Raw genomic sequence first — 17,672 nt, 5'->3', positions numbered from 1 at the left:
AACCTAGGTTTCAGACTTTCGGTTTCTCTGACAGAATACATTTCTAGTTTTCTTTTAGTCATCCAGATTATGGTAATTTGTTATAGCAGCTTTCAGAAACTCATGTAGCTCATAGTTTCTCTCTTTGCCAGTCAAACTCCTATCCCGCCTCAAGGTCCTCCTTCATCAACACCTCCTCCTTCATAAAGCTTTCCCTGACTGCCCTTACTATGCATGGTCCTCCCTCTCCAAATACTGCTAGACAGTGGCCATGGCTCTGAGCAGTGGGGTGACCTAAGGCAAGATGTTCTCCTCTGATTTAATCAGGGCTGGAAGGAAACAGATGTTGTATAAGCTGGGCCTGGAGGAGAGTTTAACAGAGGGAAAATTCACAGATATGTGAGCAGGGAGCCAATGGGATTGTGCATCACTCCAGGCCAGCAACAATAGCCAGGGACTGAAAGATGTAGCCACCTGCCAGGACTCATGGTATGACAAGGAGTGGCTGGCAGGACATGGCTACCCCTAGAGAGGGGCCCAGGGAACTCAATTCCAGACCTCTGTCCTCCCTTTCCTCTCCCATTGGCCAAACCAGTAGAAGCCACAGGATGGGGAGCCTTGGATGGGCTTATACAGGCCAGGGTCTGGATCCAGCAGGTGGGGTACATCCATAGTGCAGATGGAGGGCTGGGAGCTCTGAGTCCTGGGTTTTTTCTTTGTCTCCTGGGGACAATGACTTGTGAGGAGCCAAAGAGAAGATGTGAGGAATGTGCAGGATGTGACCACTAGAATAAGACCAGGGTCTTTATCCGGACATCGCCTTGGATGGCTGGATTGTTCTGAGCAGAATGTCTTGGGATTGTTTTGAACTGAATATTCCAAAGGATTGTTATAACAACCTGATAAATTCAGTAAGGACTTAAACTTTACATCACAGAAGTCTCTGGAGTGTGTATAAATACTAGCAATAAAGTACATTCGGGGCTGACCAGTATTGACTGGCAGTCCTCCCGTTTCTATCCTGTCTTCTTGTCTTTCTTTAATCCTCTCCCCCTCAACTCAGGAGCTGTTCACTGTCAGCAGGTCTGACAATGACTGTGCTAACTTCCCAGTGAGAGTGAAGATGCAGAAATGATGCTCAGAAAAGGCAAGTTCAGCAACTGCACGTGATAAGTGCTCTAGGCCCAGGAACTGTATGTTCTCCCCTCAGAGCTGGCCTTGGTTTCACTCTGCTCAGTGTCACAGCCTCCTTCTAGAGGACAGGAAGAGACTAAGTCATCTCCTCCCCATATCCACATGTTCTAGGTGCTCGGAGCACACCTGTCATCTTGGACTGACAGGAGTAAGGAAGAAGGCAAGCTTGCCCCTCTCTGGGTCAGGGAAAAGGCTTCATTTCTTAGGAGATTGGAGGGCCTTTATTTTTTCTTATTCTCAGGACCTCTGATTCTGGGACCCGTTGTCTATAGTGGTGACATGGTGGGGAAGCCCTGCTTGGTTGCATCCCCTCTAATCATTGGAGCAGTCCTGTGTGGCAGGTGCCGGTGTGGGCAGGAAAACGGGGGGCAGGGGGGGTTATGTTCTCCCCTCAGAGCTGGCCTTGGTTTCACTCTGCTCAGTGTCACAGCCTCCTTCTAGAGGACAGGAAGAGACTAAGTCATCTCCTCCCCATATCCACATGTTCTAGGTGCTCGGAGCACACCTGTCATCTTGGACTGACAGGAGTAAGGAAGAAGGCAAGCTTGCCCCTCTCTGGGTCAGGGAAAAGGCTTCATTTCTTAGGAGATTGGAGGGCCTTTATTTTTTCTTATTCTCAGGACCTCTGATTCTGGGACCCGTTGTCTATAGTGGTGACATGGTGGGGAAGCCCTGCTTGGTTGCATCCCCTCTAATCATTGGAGCAGTCCTGTGTGGCAGCTGCCGTTGTGGCCAGGAAACTGGGGCTCAGGGAAGTTGTAGGATTTGTGTGCGGTCTCTTGGCAATGGCAGGTTTATGGTTGAGCTCTGTCTGGGATGTGCAGGGCTGGGACCACCCTCTGTGGTCTGTTGTGTAGACATTGCAGGAACATTATCAACTGAGGAATGACTCCCAGAAGGAATTAAAGTGACAGGAAGAACAGTGTAAAGTTTAATTCTACAGATCACAGTGTAAGAGAATGGGATCTCAGAGATGGGGGGAGGGGTGTTCAGGACCCTTGTAGCCACTGAACCACTGTTTTAAAACTGAGGACATGAAAATACCAAAAGGTAAAACAGACATCTGGGTGAATTCAAACCATGTCTACTATGTGCACATTCAGTTGGGTCCTTGATTCGCATTTTCTCAGGTCATCTTTCCTATAGCTGCCCTATGGAATAGGGTTGTCCCCCACTGCAGGTCCAGAGGAGGGAAGCATTGAGCACTGGGTCTAAGATCCCCCACATAAAACAAGAGGGGAGTCAGGGACTGATCCTGATCTTCTCATGCCTCTACTTCCTAATCTTTCTAGCACCCACACTTTTAAGGTAAGAGAGATCACCATTTAGGATACCAAGGAAACATAAATTCACCAAAATGATGCTCAAGAAGTTGCTCATCATGGGTCTGGAAATTTCAAGAGGAAGGATGCTCAATCACATTTAAAGGTGGGGTCAGACCCTTGGAAATCCCTTCCAACTCTGGAATTCTAAAACACCCTTGTTGGAAAGACCAAAATGTAAGTGGTGGAATTAAGGTTTAATTCCCTTTTCTCCATGACAGGGTGAGGAGGAGATTCCCACCAGGCTCATCCCAGGGAGTGCAAGGGACACAGGAGCGGATTCTCAGGCAGCCTAAGAGAAGATGAGTTACTTAAGGCCAAAGAGGAGAGGGTAATTTGGAGAGCCCTTGGAGAAGGCACAGGAGCCAAGTCACACATGGAAAGGAAGTGGCATCTCAGAACTTCCGGCATACACACCCAGTGAGGTATGAGTCTGGGCTTGTGGGTGATGAATGGTTTTTCTAATATGGCAAGCAAAATAAAATACAAAACAGCTGGCAATAAAACAGCCTCGTAGGAACTTAGGGACCCCTGAGGCAATACACCTGACTTTGTGTAAGCCCAAGTTCAGAGCCCCAAATTCTAGGCCTTCCAAACCTCAATGGGGCTGTAAAGGAGTTCCAGGTCCCAATGCTGTCCTCAGAGTGGACCCAGGTCTGTCCTATGGAGGCCCCCTAACCAGTCCAGAACCAGGCCTGTCCAAGGTCTTAGGATTCAATTTCTTTTCTAGCGGTATTTGTTTTATTTATCTCCGCTTTGAAACTGTAGTTCTAAACAGTGTGGGCCCCTGACTGCTGACTCAGCTGCATGAGCCCAAACTCATAAAACCCTATTTCAAAAAGGTCCAATGATTTTATTTTCTGATCATAAATATGAAATTTAATTAGCAGCTTGCTGCTAATGAAGTCGCCGCAGAAGCCAGCCTGGGATGCAGAGAGAGAAAGAGAACATCCGCACAGAAAGAACCCGTTGCCCTGTTAACTCTTCCTCTCCCATGCCTGCTGCCCCTCACTGGGTCCTTCCCATGGCCACATAGCTGCAGTGAGCCTAGGGACACAGGCTGAGAACAGGACATGAATTTTGGCTCAGGAGTCTTGTTCTCAGGTCTCTGGTCAGCACCTGGGCATGGAAATCATGGTTAAGTTTGTGCATGAGCTTGACTGGCCTAAGGGATGCTTGGTTAGCCAGTATAATAACATATCTGGGTGTTTGTGAAGATGATTCTGGGAAAGATTAGCATTTGAATCAGACGACTGGGTAAAGACCCAACATGGTAGGCAATTGGTTGAGGGCCCTGCTAGGACAAAGAGGTGGAGGAAAGACAAATTCTCTCTCTTGAGCTTGAACGTCTGTCTTTTCCTGCCTCTTGGCACTGTAGCTCTCTGGACTTTGACTGAATTATGCCACCAGCTTTCCTGGTTCTCCAGCATATGGACAGCAGATTATAAGACTTCTTGGTTTCCAGGTTTGCATGAGCCAGTTACCATATTAAATCCACTTTTGTATATGTCTCTGTATATTCTGCTAGTCATTTCACTAATACATTCTGCCCCCAGCCAGAGGCTCAGCTTCTATTTTCTCTCTCTAAAAACTTCTCTGTTGGAGCATTGTTCATGGCAGAAGGGAGGGAACAAAATAATATGGGCTCTCTGTAAAGGAGATTAAGGAAAAGCCACTAGAGCATATAAAGAGTCCAGCTACTCTGTCTGATGCAAAACGTGAGAGGGTGAGCAAACAGCTTGGTCCACTCTGCCTCACGTGGATGGAAGGATGGATGGTGGCACAGCGAGAGGAACCTGCTGCCAGGTCAGACTTCTTGGAGGTAACTTTCAAAACTCTTCTGCTCACAAACCAAACACTCAGAGGGACTGTGCAGTCTCTTTTTTTTTTTGGAGAGATTTTTGCTATAGGGCGCGTGCGCTCGCCAGACAGACAGAGACATAGAGACAGAAAGCGAGAAATCACCCCCCCAGGGGGGATAGTCACGTCGCAATCCCTTCTTCTCCATTCTCCTCTCGGGATCTTGGGCACGCACGCACACGCGCATGGCGTGAGTTTTAAGCCACCGGGTCCAGGACGTGAACCGCGGTCGACTACGTGGGAGTCCAGCGACATAGCCATTACGCTAACTGCTGGTTCCCCAGTCTCTTTTTCATAATTCATGAAACATGTGAAATCCAACACTACCCTGTTCCATCAACTACTCCTGGCCTATTTTTTTTTTATCTATAAAATGGGAATAATAATGTCTGCAGTTTGCAGAATTTTAGTGATGACTACTTACATTTCTAAAACACATGCCTAGACTATAGTTGGAGTCAGTAAATGGGGACTGTCCTTATTCTCCTTGTATGAGTTCATTAGTTAAATCCAAAGACCAGAATTCTGAATCCCTATCAAAAAGACATGGAATAATCCAGGCATTTATCTAAGAAGATGAAGTTAAAACATGACTGTTAATTTCCCAAATATGCTAGGGATAACCCAATCCATATGATCATCCACCAAAGCATGTGCATGTCTTCACACAGGGACTTGAGTATTACAGTGTCTAAAATCTGAGCATGAGCAGAGGCTGTTTCTCTTCTCTATGCAGAGGTGACGCCTATGCATCCCCTGCCATGTGCACATGGGAGCAGGCGCTCGGGCTCTCCAAACATAAATACTCTTAGATGTGAGAGAGCGAGTCACTTTCTCTCTTGACAGAGTCTGTAGTATAAAACTTTAGACTTGTTCTGTAGTCAAGGCATATAGGATTATATTCTAGGAAAAAGTTTATGAGAGAAGGCAATAGAGTTTTTGGGGACTTTTCTTGAAAAAAGTTTTTTTAGGTCCTTTTTTTTTTTTTATTTTTTAAACTGAAGCATATTGCAATTCTGCAGGCATTTGGGTTCCAGCTCCTGAACAAGTATGAACAGCTCATGTTTTGACTTGTTGTGGCTCTGCAGGGACTTCTGAAAGGTTACCAATGAGATTTCTGGGATGCTGGGGCCTGAACCCCCTCCGTTATAATTGCCAGCCCCACCAGGTACAGCTGGCTCCAAGGATTAAATGTTTTGGGTAAACAAAATTTGTGTAAATCAAATCTTTTTCTCACCATTTACTGGGTTCTGCACAGCTGCCTCCCCATGTGAGGAAATGCACTAGGAAGCTCTTGCTCACAGACTCCAATTCCTCACTAATCAAAGTGCTGTCTGTCGGCCCACAGCATCAGCATCACCTGGCGTTTGTTAGCCCTGCAGCATTTCAGACCTCATCTCAGACCTTCCAAACAGAAGTTTGCATTTTAACAAGTTCCCCAGGTGATTCACATACACATTGATAAGCGCTGCTCTAACTCACGTCTCACTGTTCACAGAGACGCGGGTTGCTGTCTTCCCTTTTTATTCCCTGTCTGCATGTTTTAGGACTTTGGTTTGAAATATGTGCTAGTCTCTTCTGGCTGCACCCCTGCCTGGTATTAGATGGTGCTTCTGACTTCCCATCTTGGCCCCATTCTTCTGGGTAATTGAGCCTAAGCTAGACTAAGTCTTTGCCCTTTGTCCTGGAGTGGCCCTTCCCTTGTTCTGGCCTTGCTAGGGGCCTCGATGCTTGGACATGCTATGAAATGTCAGTGGGACATTAATTGCATTCCTGATGCACAGTTCTACATGGAAACAACTTCCAGAACTTGGAGTTCTGCTGCCTATTGCTGACCTCTCCCTCAGACAGTCCAAACCTTCTTGAAGTATATATATTTCTTCCATTAGAGAGATAGGCACTGCCAACAGGGTCTTCACACAGTAACCCACCCTCAGTCAGCCCAGATCATGGACAGATGTATGTAAACCCAATATGATAGGGTGCCCTCAGGACATAAATCCAGGACATCCTCACTGGGGCCATCATCACAAAGTTTTATGTTACCATTGAGCCACCAACTGGCCCCATCTTCTAATCTTTTAAGTGGGTTAAGAAAGAACACTATTCGTTTACAGGTAGTCCTTTTGTAAAGTGCAAAGTAAGCCCTACAGTATTTTTTATAAAAATCCAATAATTTTTCATACAGTAAGATTTTTGGGCTTTGTTGAAGTCTTGTTTGGGGATAAGGAGTCCAGTGAGTCCTATCTACAAAAAACCCTACTTCATGGCCAATCCTTATAATATCCACTTATCTAGCTTAGTGAATTCAAATCAGTTGTGAGGTGTGTGGCAAGTAACACATTACTAGTAACAGTGAAAGTTCTATATTCAACAATTATAAAATGGGATGAGACATTTGAAACAACTGCAGTCACTGGACAACAAACAGGTAGCTCAGGATAGACCCTGATGGAAGGCATATACATGGGCTAAGCCAGGCTATCACTTCAGCTTTTCACTTGGATACATATTACATATTATCTTTACATATTATGGAGCAGAGATGTGGAGCCCACATGGAGCATAGTAGCCTCACTGAAACAAGGAAAAAAATTTCTCAGAGAACTTTGGTTCAGGGCTGCTGAGGTAACTGGGATTTGGAAACTACACAGAGAAAGACTGGCTAAATATGAAACTATACACAACATACAGGCAGGACTCCACAAGCCTGACAGAGAACAACTATTGAGGGGCTATGAACTGAGATTTCTTTTTTTCTTTTTAAATTTTGCCACATGTACTTGCCAGAAAGAGACACAAAGAAGGAGAGGGGAAATGAGAACCCCCTCCCACACACCCTATGAGAAATGCTCATGCCATAATCCCTTCTCCTCCATTTTTCTTCCTTTGAGGACTCTGGGCATGCATGCACACATGCCTGGCATATTTTTCAGGCCACCATGTCTGGGATGGAACCATATGGTCAGTTATGTGGGATCCAGCAGCTTTAACCACCATGCCACTGGCTAGCCCAAGGAGATTTCTTTTTTGTTTGTTTGTTGGTAAATTTTTCACTCTATATTTTTAAGTTTATTTATTTTGTTTATATATATGTATGAGAAAGTGAGAAAAGCACCCTAGATGGAGTCTTGTTATGCAGTGATCCCCTTCCCAGGCCTTCTAGCTTGAGTGAATCTTGAGCAAGAGTGCACGTGCCCAGTGTGTTTTCAAGACAAACCAGGATCTGAACCCACAATAGGCCAAGTGGCTTCCAGCTCTATAGTTTATCCTGATACCAATTGTGCCACCAGGAAAGGCCTGAACTGAGGAGACTGCAGAAGACACACAGAACTGAGAGTTTCTGGAGTTCCAACTAGCCAGACATAAGAGACCTTATTGAATTTTCTGGAAATTCTAAAACCCCAAAATGTTTACACCTTTAGAGTAAGGCTACTCTAACCCTAGAAAAAGGGCTACTCTAGAGGTACCTAACAAAGCTTAAACATAAATTTCAAAAGGATCAAGGCTGCTCATATATAACTTTTTGCCAGACTAAGACTCATTACAACTTAAATACAAAATTCAGAAACTGAACTATTTGGCATTCACAATGGCCAGAATCAATAAAAATTTGTTTGTGACATATGCACAAGCTAGCAAATTTGACTCATTATCAAGAAAAAAAGGTCAATAGAAACAGATCCAGAAGTGACAGAAATGTTAGAATTTGCATACTAAGAGTTTAAAGTGGCTATCATAAATGTGCCAAAGATTTAATAAAAGCATGAACATAATAAAGGAACAGAGACGATATAAAATTTATTAGATGGAAATTCTAGAAGTAAAAACTTGCATATCTGAATAATAATTCAATGGATAAATTTAAACATTTGACCATTTCAGAAGAAAGTATCAATGAGCATGATAATAGGGCAACAGAAATATGGGGGGAAAAAAGCTGAAAAGAATAAACAGAGAACCAATGAATTATGGGACATTATCCAGTGGTCAAATTTACATGTAATTAGAGTTGCAGAAGGAAAAGATAGAAACTTTGGAAGAGAAACTGCTTTAAACAATAATGACAAAACTTCAAAGAGTAATAACCGAAATGTTTTCTAAATTTGATCTAACAAATTAATCCACGGATCTAAGAAACAATCCTAAGCAAAATAAACACAAAATCATACATTATCACATCTTCATCAAACTGCTGAAAACCAAAGAGGAAAATCTTAACAGCAGAGAGATAGAAAAAAGGCATATTACATGCAATAGAACAGTGATAAATTCTACATAAATTTACTCATAATAAGAAACAATGGAAGGAAGAAAATAACAAAACAAGATATTTAATGTGCTAAAACAGACCAACAAGAAATTTGGGATTATTTATTTAATGAAATGTCTTTTAAAAATAAGATGAGGTAAAATTCCCATCCCCCTTTTTAAAAAATAAACAAAAAGCTGAAAAAAAATTATCACCTGCAATATAAGGAATATTAAAGGACATTTTTCAAACTGAAGAAAAATTATATTTGGAAAGTTTGATCTGCATGAGGTACTGAAGAGTGACCAAAATGGTAGATATGTAAGTAAATACAACGTATTTTTCTCACTCTTATTAATTTCTTTCAAATATAATTTCCTAAAGCAAAAATAATCTATTGTGAAGTTGATATGTATGTAAAAATAAAATATGTAACAATATCACAAGAGATGAGAGAAAGTTGAATGAAAATATACAGATTTAAGTTTCATATAGTATATTTGAAATTATGTATTAATATAAAGTGGTCTGTTATGTTACAGATTCATTTTATAAGCCAAGAGCAAGCACACACATATAAATAAAACAAAGAGGCCAGCTAATAAGTCAGGAGAGAGATAAAAATGGGATATCAAAAAAGTCCTTGATTGATCCAAAGAAAGAAAAATGAAATGAAGAACAGATGCATGAACAGGAAAACAAACACTTAGATGGCAAATGTTAACAGACTAAACACTTCAATGAAAAGGCAGAGATTGTCAGAGTGTATTTAAAGATGACTCAATTGCATGTTGTTTATAATAGACACACGTTAAATATAAAGACATAGATAAGGTAAAAGTAAAAAGATGAAAATACTATAACAACATAACTTGTTATATTAATAGCGAAAGGTGGGTTTCAGGAAAAGGATAAAGATGACCATTTTATAACAGTAATAAAGTCAATTCATCAGCAAGACATAACAATCCTAAATTGTGTACGCACCAATTCTAAAGCTTCAAAACATATGAGGCAAAAGTGAATAAAACTGAAAGAAAAATTAGGTTAATCCACAATTATGGATAGTGGTAGATTTCAACAGTCTTCTCTCACTAGTTGTTAGACCCTATAGCTAGTAACCAAGTATATAGAAAATTTAAACACTATCAACCAGCTTGACCTAATTGGCATTTACAAAACACTACAGCTGACAACTGCAAAACACCTGTGAAATACACATACTTTTCAAGTGTGCATAGGACATTCACCAATATTTTGTGTTGGTCCATGAAACAAGTCTCATTAGAAAAGAAACCAAAAGAAAAATTTTACAATATTTTGAACTGAATGGAAAGAAAACATCAAAATTTGTAGCATGCAGGTAAAGCAATGCATAGAGAGACTTAAATAATCATATTAGAAAAGAGGAGTGAAAAATAGATACAGAAAAATAATTTAGTAAAATTCAACACCCATTTATATTAAAAAATCAGCAAATTACAGTAGACTAATTATACTCAACCTAGTAACATCCATTACTATATTTTGTGATGAAAGCCGAATGCTTTCCCTCTAAGACTGGGAATAAGACAAGGATATTTACACTAACCACTTCTATTTGATACTGTGTTGGAGTTCTAGCCAGTCAAACAAGGCAAGGAAAAAAAAAAAAAGATAAGAAGAATTAAGATCAGAAAAAAGAGATAAAGTTATCATTATTTTCAGAATATATGATTGTCTCTAAATAAATAAATAATAAAATACTTAGGACATGTGTATATATGAAAGATGTGTAAGATGGTAGCATTACTAAGGAAAAATAAAGTCCCAAGTCAAAGGGAGAGGTATATTATGTTCATGGATTGGAATGTTCTTCAGTATTAAGATATTTCAAATTGATCTGTAGTTTCAGTAAGTTCTAATCAAATTCAAACAAATTTTTAAGGCAGAATATGTAAAAGTCAATTCAAAAATTACCATGGAATGACAAGAGACTTTGAATAGCTAGAATATTTTTGGAAAAAGAAAAGAACAACAGATTCATACTATCTGATTTTAAGGCTTACTTTAGGGCTATGATAGTCAAGACTGTAGTTTTTGTATACAGATAAACAATAAATCATGTAGAACAGTGAGTCAAAAAATAGACCTACATTTATGTAGTCAATTAACTTTTGACAAAAACACCAAGACAAATCAATAGTGAAAGAAAAGTCTTCTGAACAACGAGTGCTGAAATAACTGGATATCTACGTGGGGAAAAATTGAATCTCAACTCCTACCTCATACTGGACATAAAAATTTATTCATGTGCTCACTTTGGCAGCATAAGCATATATGCTAAAATTGGAATGATACAGAGATGATTAACATGGCCCATGTACAAGGATGACACATAAATTTGTGAAGCATTCCATTAAAAAAGAAAGAAAAGTTATTCAAGATAGACAGGTTTCTTTGCAGAAGAAAAATGAAAGACAACTCTTTTCTTCTTTCTTTACTAATTTTTTTTTAGTTTCTTTCTTTTTTTGGAGAGGTTTTTACTATAGGGCGCATGCCCTTGCTAGAAAGACAGAGAGACAGAAAGCGAGAAATCATCCCCCGGGGAGGGGGGGGTGACCACGTCACAATCCCTTCTCCATTCTCCTCTCAGGATCTTGGGCATGCACACACACATGCCCAGCGTGAGTGGAAGCCACTGGGTCCTGGACTTGAACCATGGTCGACTACAAGGTCCAGCGACATAGCCATTACACCATCTGCTGGTCCCTCTTCATTATTTTCTTAGTGGGGCGGGAGGTGTGGGAGAAGGGAGAGAGGTAACTTTTGACAGTCTTGCCATGCCGCAATCCTCCTGACTCAGCCTCCTAGTGAGCTAGCTACAGTTCTGTGTCACCATGCTCGACACATTTCGATTGGTCCAGAAACCAAACCTGGGCCTTCTAAGTAGCTCAGCATTGTGCAATAGTGCTATACTACTTGCACCACTGTGGCTGGGTCTTAAGGCAAACTTTTTTTTTTTTTTTTTGGAGAGGTTTTTGCTATAGGGCGCGTGCACTCGCCAGACAGACAGAGAGAGACAGAGAGACAGAAAGAGATTACAACACAGGGGGGATGGCCACGCTGCAATCCCTTCTTCTCCGTTCTCCTCTCTGATCTTGGGCATGCACACACATGCGCATGGCATTGAGTTTTAAGCCACCGGGTTGGAACTCGGAACTGTGGTCGACTACATGGGAGTCCAGCTACATAACAATTACGCTAACTGCTGGTCCCTTAAGGCAACTTTTATAACCTTGGAGTAGACAAAGATTTCCCAGAAAGAATCCAGAAATCACTCAACCACAAAACTGAAAAAAAAAATTATAAGTTGTACTTTACCCAAAACACTAATAAGAAAATGAATAGATAAGCCACAGACCTGCAGAAAATATTTGCAATATATATATCTGGCAAAGGACTCCTGAAACAAAAACTACAAAGATGAACCCAATAGGCAAAAGCCTTAAACAGGCAATTAAGAAATGACCAAGAAACACACGAAAAAGCATTTGACATCATAAATCATTAAAGCAATACAAATTAAAACCATAATGAGATATCAGCTCATATCTAGAAGAATGACTTAAAAAACAACAAACCAACCATGGCGAGGATGTAACATTAGAAACTCTCACCCATAGCTGGTGGGGAAGTCAAATAGTACAACCACTTTAGAAAATGGTTTGGCAAATTAAACATATCCCCTTCCCTATGATTCAGCAAATATCCAAGGTTCTGTAACCTATGACTTTACTTATTTATTCAAGAAAAACGAAAATATGTCCAGGAGAAGAATTGTACATGAATATTTATAATAGCTTTACTCATAGTAGTCTCAAATTGGAAACAGTTCTAATATCCATGAACAGGAGAATGTATACATGGTAGTAATAAAAATAAAATGTAAAAAAAAGAACTGTAATACATGCAACAACAACCTCAGTGAATCTCAAAAATAAGCTGAACAAAGGGAGCCAGACACACAAAAAAATACAACGGATGACTCCAGTCACATGGAACCCTCAAATAGGCAAGAGGAGGGAATAATAGTACTTGCTCTTGGTGAGAAAGATGGAAACCACCTGGAAGGAATGAAGGAACTTTCTGGAGTGCTGAAAATGTTCTAACGGGATGAGGTATGGGTTACATTTGCCAAAAAAGGATGAAACTGTACACTTAAGTTCTGTTCATTTCATGGTGTACAATTTATATCTCAATTTAGAAAAGAAATTAGAATAGGTTGAGTTGATATCTCTAATATAATATTGTGCTCTCACACACCTGAAACCTGAAATAGCTCAGTGGGTAGGGGGAGAAAAATAGAGTTTCACAAACACTTTGGAAATGAATTCAGTTTCACTCCTGCCCTCAGCATTGCCTACGTACATGAACATCACCTACTGATAGGAAAAGATTGAGCACTGCTGAATTAGACAATATCTGTATTGGTTTCTTAGAGCTGCAGTAACAAATTAGCACAAACTGGGAGACTTAAGAAAAGAAACATATCATCTCACACTTCAGGGGGCTAGAAGTCTGAAACCAAGGTGTTGGCCAGATTAGCTGCTTCTGGAAGCTCAGAGGGAGACTCGTTTCATGCCTCTTTCCCAGATTTTAGTGATGTCTGACAACCCTCGGTGTTGTCTTGTAGATGCTTCACTTCACTTTCTGCCTCTGTCACACAGCTGTCTTCCCTGTGCATTTGTCTATGTCCTCTCTTCTTTTTATAAGAGACCCACATTTACCAAGTATGACCTAATTTTAACTTAACTAATTGTATCTGCAAAGAGCCCATTTTCAAAAAAGGTCACATTCTAAGGTTACAGGTAAACATGAATTATAGAGCAAGGGTCCTCAAATCATAGGCTGCAGACTGGTGCCAGTCCACAGAGCCACACAGCAGGGGGGTGGGTGGAGAGCAAGCAAATGAGGATTCATCTGTTTGCAGCTACTCCCCATTGCTTGCACTGTCACCGGGGCTCGCCTCCTATCAGATCAGTGGCTATATTAGATTCTCATTGGGAGTGCGAATCATGTTGTGTAATTGCTTCATTGGAAATTACACTGTGATCGTGTTGGAAAAGGGGTGTATGGTGGATGTGGTGTACTTAGGTCATCCCAGGACCACCACCTCCCTGCCTTTCTTCCGTGGAGGGATTGTCTTCTGTAGGACTGGCCTTTGGTGCCAGGAAACAGGGATGCTTTTCAACCTGCTATAGTCCATCCTCTCACTCTCTAAAATTTAGGTACATTTCTGTGGAGGTGAAAATAGGCAGAGAATCTTCAGGGAGCAGCATGGAGCCTGAGTCTTCAAGGGAACCTTGAGCAGCCCATGTGTGCATTTGGGATATGTAGGCCCAGGCAATTGAGTTGCCCAGGCAGTGCAGATAATGAATTAAAATCCAAAAGAACAAAAGATGCACACATGCAGGCCACTACCCCATAGATGCAAGATCATAGCAGGCACTTCTTGAGATTCTTGGAAGGTAAGCGTGTTTCTGGTGGTCATCCTGGATTCATGGATTCTGACAGGACTGACCCTGAGACTTCACTAAAATTTGTGGGCCCTGAGAAACTGTTATGCCTGTGACATTTGTTAAGTCCACAGGTAAGAGAGGCAAGGAGACATCCCAGGGACGAGCTCAAGTCCACGAAAAGGCACTTGGCTGTGGTCAGAGTTGCTTTTCATTGCCTTTGCCCTTTTCTCCATGAAGAAGTTAAGGCCATTCGACTTTCTCCATAGAGGAATTAACCTTTAGCAGGATCACTGATCCTCATCTGGGGAGAGAGACCTCCTGCAGGTTCTAACATAGGGCTGGCTCTCATAAATCTGTCACTGGCACACCTTGCCAAACGCCTCCCCCCTTCTCTTGTCTGGAGATGCCCCATTCTACCCTGACAAATGCTCAGAGTCCTTATAAGGTCTTTTTAATCTTGTCCCATTAAACCTTGCTCCTAGGAAGAGCAGAAACTCAGAGCAACCAGCTGTCTTCTCTATGTGGAGCACACACAGCTCACCTGGATGTAGGTGCTCCTATCATAATAAGGCTCAGAGGCCAGACTTCCCTGCCAAGGTCACACAGCGAGGGCTGGCCAAGTGTTGTTCACACTCGGGTATGTCTGACTCCAAGTTAGGCCCAAGGTTTCAGCATCCGGCTGTGTTTAATGTGTCACCTCCTCTACGAACACCTGTTCTCCACAGTGAAAATAGCTATTCATAACAGGAATTCCATGCACCAGGGATCTGACAGTGTGTGTGTATGTGTGCATGCATGTGTGCTTGCTGAGGCACAGAACGTTTCTGGAAAGGAGGCTTCAAACACACAGTGCTGTTTATAGATGAGAAAAGATATGTTTAGAGGGCAGAACTGCAATCGATTCTACATGTGAATGCCTTGTCAGACTGAAGCTCAGAATTCCACACGATGTTAAAGATGCCCTGTTAACAAGGCTCAGTTATCTGCTGGTACTGTAGCAGTGTGTCCAGGATGCCATAATGGAACACCACAGGCTGGGTGGCTTAAACAAGAGAATTAATTTTCTCACAGCTCTGGAGGCGGGAAGTCCAAAATCAAGATGCCAGCAGAGAGGCTCTTACCTGCCTTGCAGACAGCCACTGAATTGCTGTGTCCTCTCAGGTCCTTTTCTCCGTGCATGTGAACTCTGGTGACTTTTCTTCCAAGGGATTGGACCCCATGCTTATGATCTTATTTAAAGTGACCTTGTTAAAGGAGGAACGTCCAAATACAATCAGGAAGGCTTTAATATATGAATTCTGGGGAAATACAGTTCAGTCCTTCATGGTAACTAATAAAACTGCTTCTTTCCCTCGGGAGGGGGCATAGGGATAAAAATGGATTTTTTTTCCTTTTTATTTTTTCTTTTTTTAATGACCAGAGGGTACATGCTTGCGCCAGACAAGGAGAGGGAGAAAACACCTCCTAGTAAGGTGTAGTCATGCTGCAGTCCACTCTCCTCCATTTTTCCATCCTTTTGGGGTTTGGGGCACTCATGCACATGCGCCCATCATATTTTTCAAGCTGCTCGGGCCAGGATTCGAACTCTAGTCAACCACGTGAGACCCAGTTCCCTTAACCACAAGGCTATGAGGTTGGCCCCCAAGATTAATTTTTTTAAGAGACTTTACCTGATAACACCCAAATGAACAATCCTGTAAGAGTTTTTCTGACAATGCTGCTCTTGCTTCATGTATTTTATGAAACTTCTTCCTCTGCATTACTACATTGCTAAAGTTTGAAAACAATTGCAAAGGATGAGGATTCCCAACCTTCCACACACTGTGACACTATCATTCAAATAGGTATAGCACCCAGAGACCAGCATACGGTGTAATGATTACGTTGTGGACTCCCAGGTAGTCGACCGCAGTTTGAGTCCTGGACCTGGCGATTTGAAACTCACGCTGGACGTGTGTGCGTGTGTGCCCAAAATCCTGAATGGAGGAGAAGGGATTAAGGGTGCTCTGTAGCAAAAATCTCCCTTTAAAAAAAAAAAAAAGGTATAGTACCCAATTAGTCATGCCAAACTACAGTTTCTATGGCTCAGTCCATTTGCCCATGCTATTCCCTGTGCCTGAACTGCCCTTCTGCACCACATTCACTTTGTCAAGCTCCTACATACCCCTCAGCGCTCACTCAGTGTCATGACTGCTTGAACTCTGTGGCTCCTTCCTCCTTGTCTCTCAGGCCCTAACTTTCAGAATAGCCATTATTACACTGGAATGTGCTTCTCTATTTTCCCAGGCATTTCCTCCATGCAATGATTTGTCCTTGAATGCAGGAGACTTATCCTGCCACCAGCAGAACCAGGGCCTTGGTCATAGCAGGAGTGCTGCAAATGTTTGTGAAAACCTGTTTAGAAGTGCCTTTGTAGCTTCCTCCTCTCCACCCCACCCAAACTCAAAGCTGTCACCACCATATTTTGTCCCAGAGATAAATAAGGAGTATAGTAGACCCTATCAGACCTACTGTAACTATTTGCCTCCCTGTGCCTAATACTTGCTTCCAGAACTATTTGTGTCCCTGTACTACACACTTGGTCTGGGTGTGTGGAAAGCTGGAATTGCTGACAGGACCCTTGATTCTCAGGAGGGCACCTCTAGGGTGTGTGTTCACCCATTTGCCGAGCTTCCCCACAGGACAAAGTTCCTGTTGCCCATGGCAGGCACACACCCTCTGTCAGCTGCCTTCTCTTCCCAGTCTATATCCCTGCCCCATGATCCTCGATCTCTGCAACTTCCAGATGAACTACTTGCATTCACATCCTTGTCATATCAACTGCTTTGTGGGACCCAAACTAAGCCACAGTCTAGAGACAGCTTTGTACAGGTAAAGCTGAGTTCAAATCCCAGGTCTTCTAAGGGCTTGTTGGAAATACTTGGATTCAAATCTAACAAGCAAAAAAGTCTGACTTAAAAATCTCAGACCAGAGTGTAGGGTGTGCTACTTTTCTCAGTAGGAAGGAAAGCAGGAGTCAGCTCAGAAGCTCCCCCGGCCCCTACCCCCAAATTGCTGAGTAGATAAGGATCTGGACTGGTGGTTATTGGCTGGCTACAGGACCTGAGCAATGTCGGCCCCAGGTCTTCTCGTAGGCTTGTGCTAGCTGAGAGACAGTCCTGAGATCCTCGAGCCTGAGGCAGGGTCAGCAGCAGCTGCCACATCCCCTGTGCTGTGAAAAGGCAAGCTGCCCAAAACTGAGACATTCCACTCGGCAGCTCCCGGAGGCTCTGCAAACAGGATGATGGTTGGGGCCCTGGGCTTTCAGCTCACACTATAAAGTGAAAAGATGGGTTATTTTTATTTTTATGCATAATCAAGCTGACAGGGTCTAATTTTTCCCCAAGGAAAGGTCAAGAGGGAAGTTTGAGCTGGAATAATAGAAAGAGCCCTGTGTTGGAAAATCTGTTTCAATCACAGTTTCTGAAATGTTATCTATGGCAATTTTAAAGCACAATCCCTCAAATTTCAGTCATTCTTCCCATCTATAGGTGGGGCACATGTCCCCTCGCCTTGAATCTGGGT

General features: G+C 42.3%; 1 protein-coding gene and 1 pseudogene across 4 annotated transcripts in view; one reads left to right on the top strand and one right to left on the bottom strand.

Annotated features, from left to right (window-relative positions):
• The window catches only part of CARD11 (caspase recruitment domain family member 11), a 147,494-nt gene that overhangs the window by 73,007 nt on the left and 56,815 nt on the right, over positions 1-17,672 (bottom strand). Inside the window, exon 1 of one of the 4 annotated variants that reach the window (XM_027768019.1) lies at positions 15,230-15,317. The exons of the other annotated variants lie outside the window; for them this stretch is intronic. The gene's annotated coding sequence lies outside the window, so the exon portion shown is untranslated. Of the gene's footprint in view, positions 1-15,229; positions 15,318-17,672 lie in introns of those variants that run through there. 4 annotated transcript variants of the gene reach the window in all.
• LOC114006007 (uncharacterized) lies at positions 10,900-11,012 on the top strand (annotated as a pseudogene).

Source organism: Tupaia chinensis, unplaced genomic scaffold (assembly GCF_000334495.1).
Source record: "Tupaia chinensis unplaced genomic scaffold, TupChi_1.0 Scaffold145208_1, whole genome shotgun sequence".
Classification (NCBI taxonomy): Eukaryota; Metazoa; Chordata; class Mammalia; order Scandentia; family Tupaiidae; genus Tupaia; species Tupaia belangeri.
This window is presented reverse-complemented; position numbering and strand designations above follow the sequence as displayed.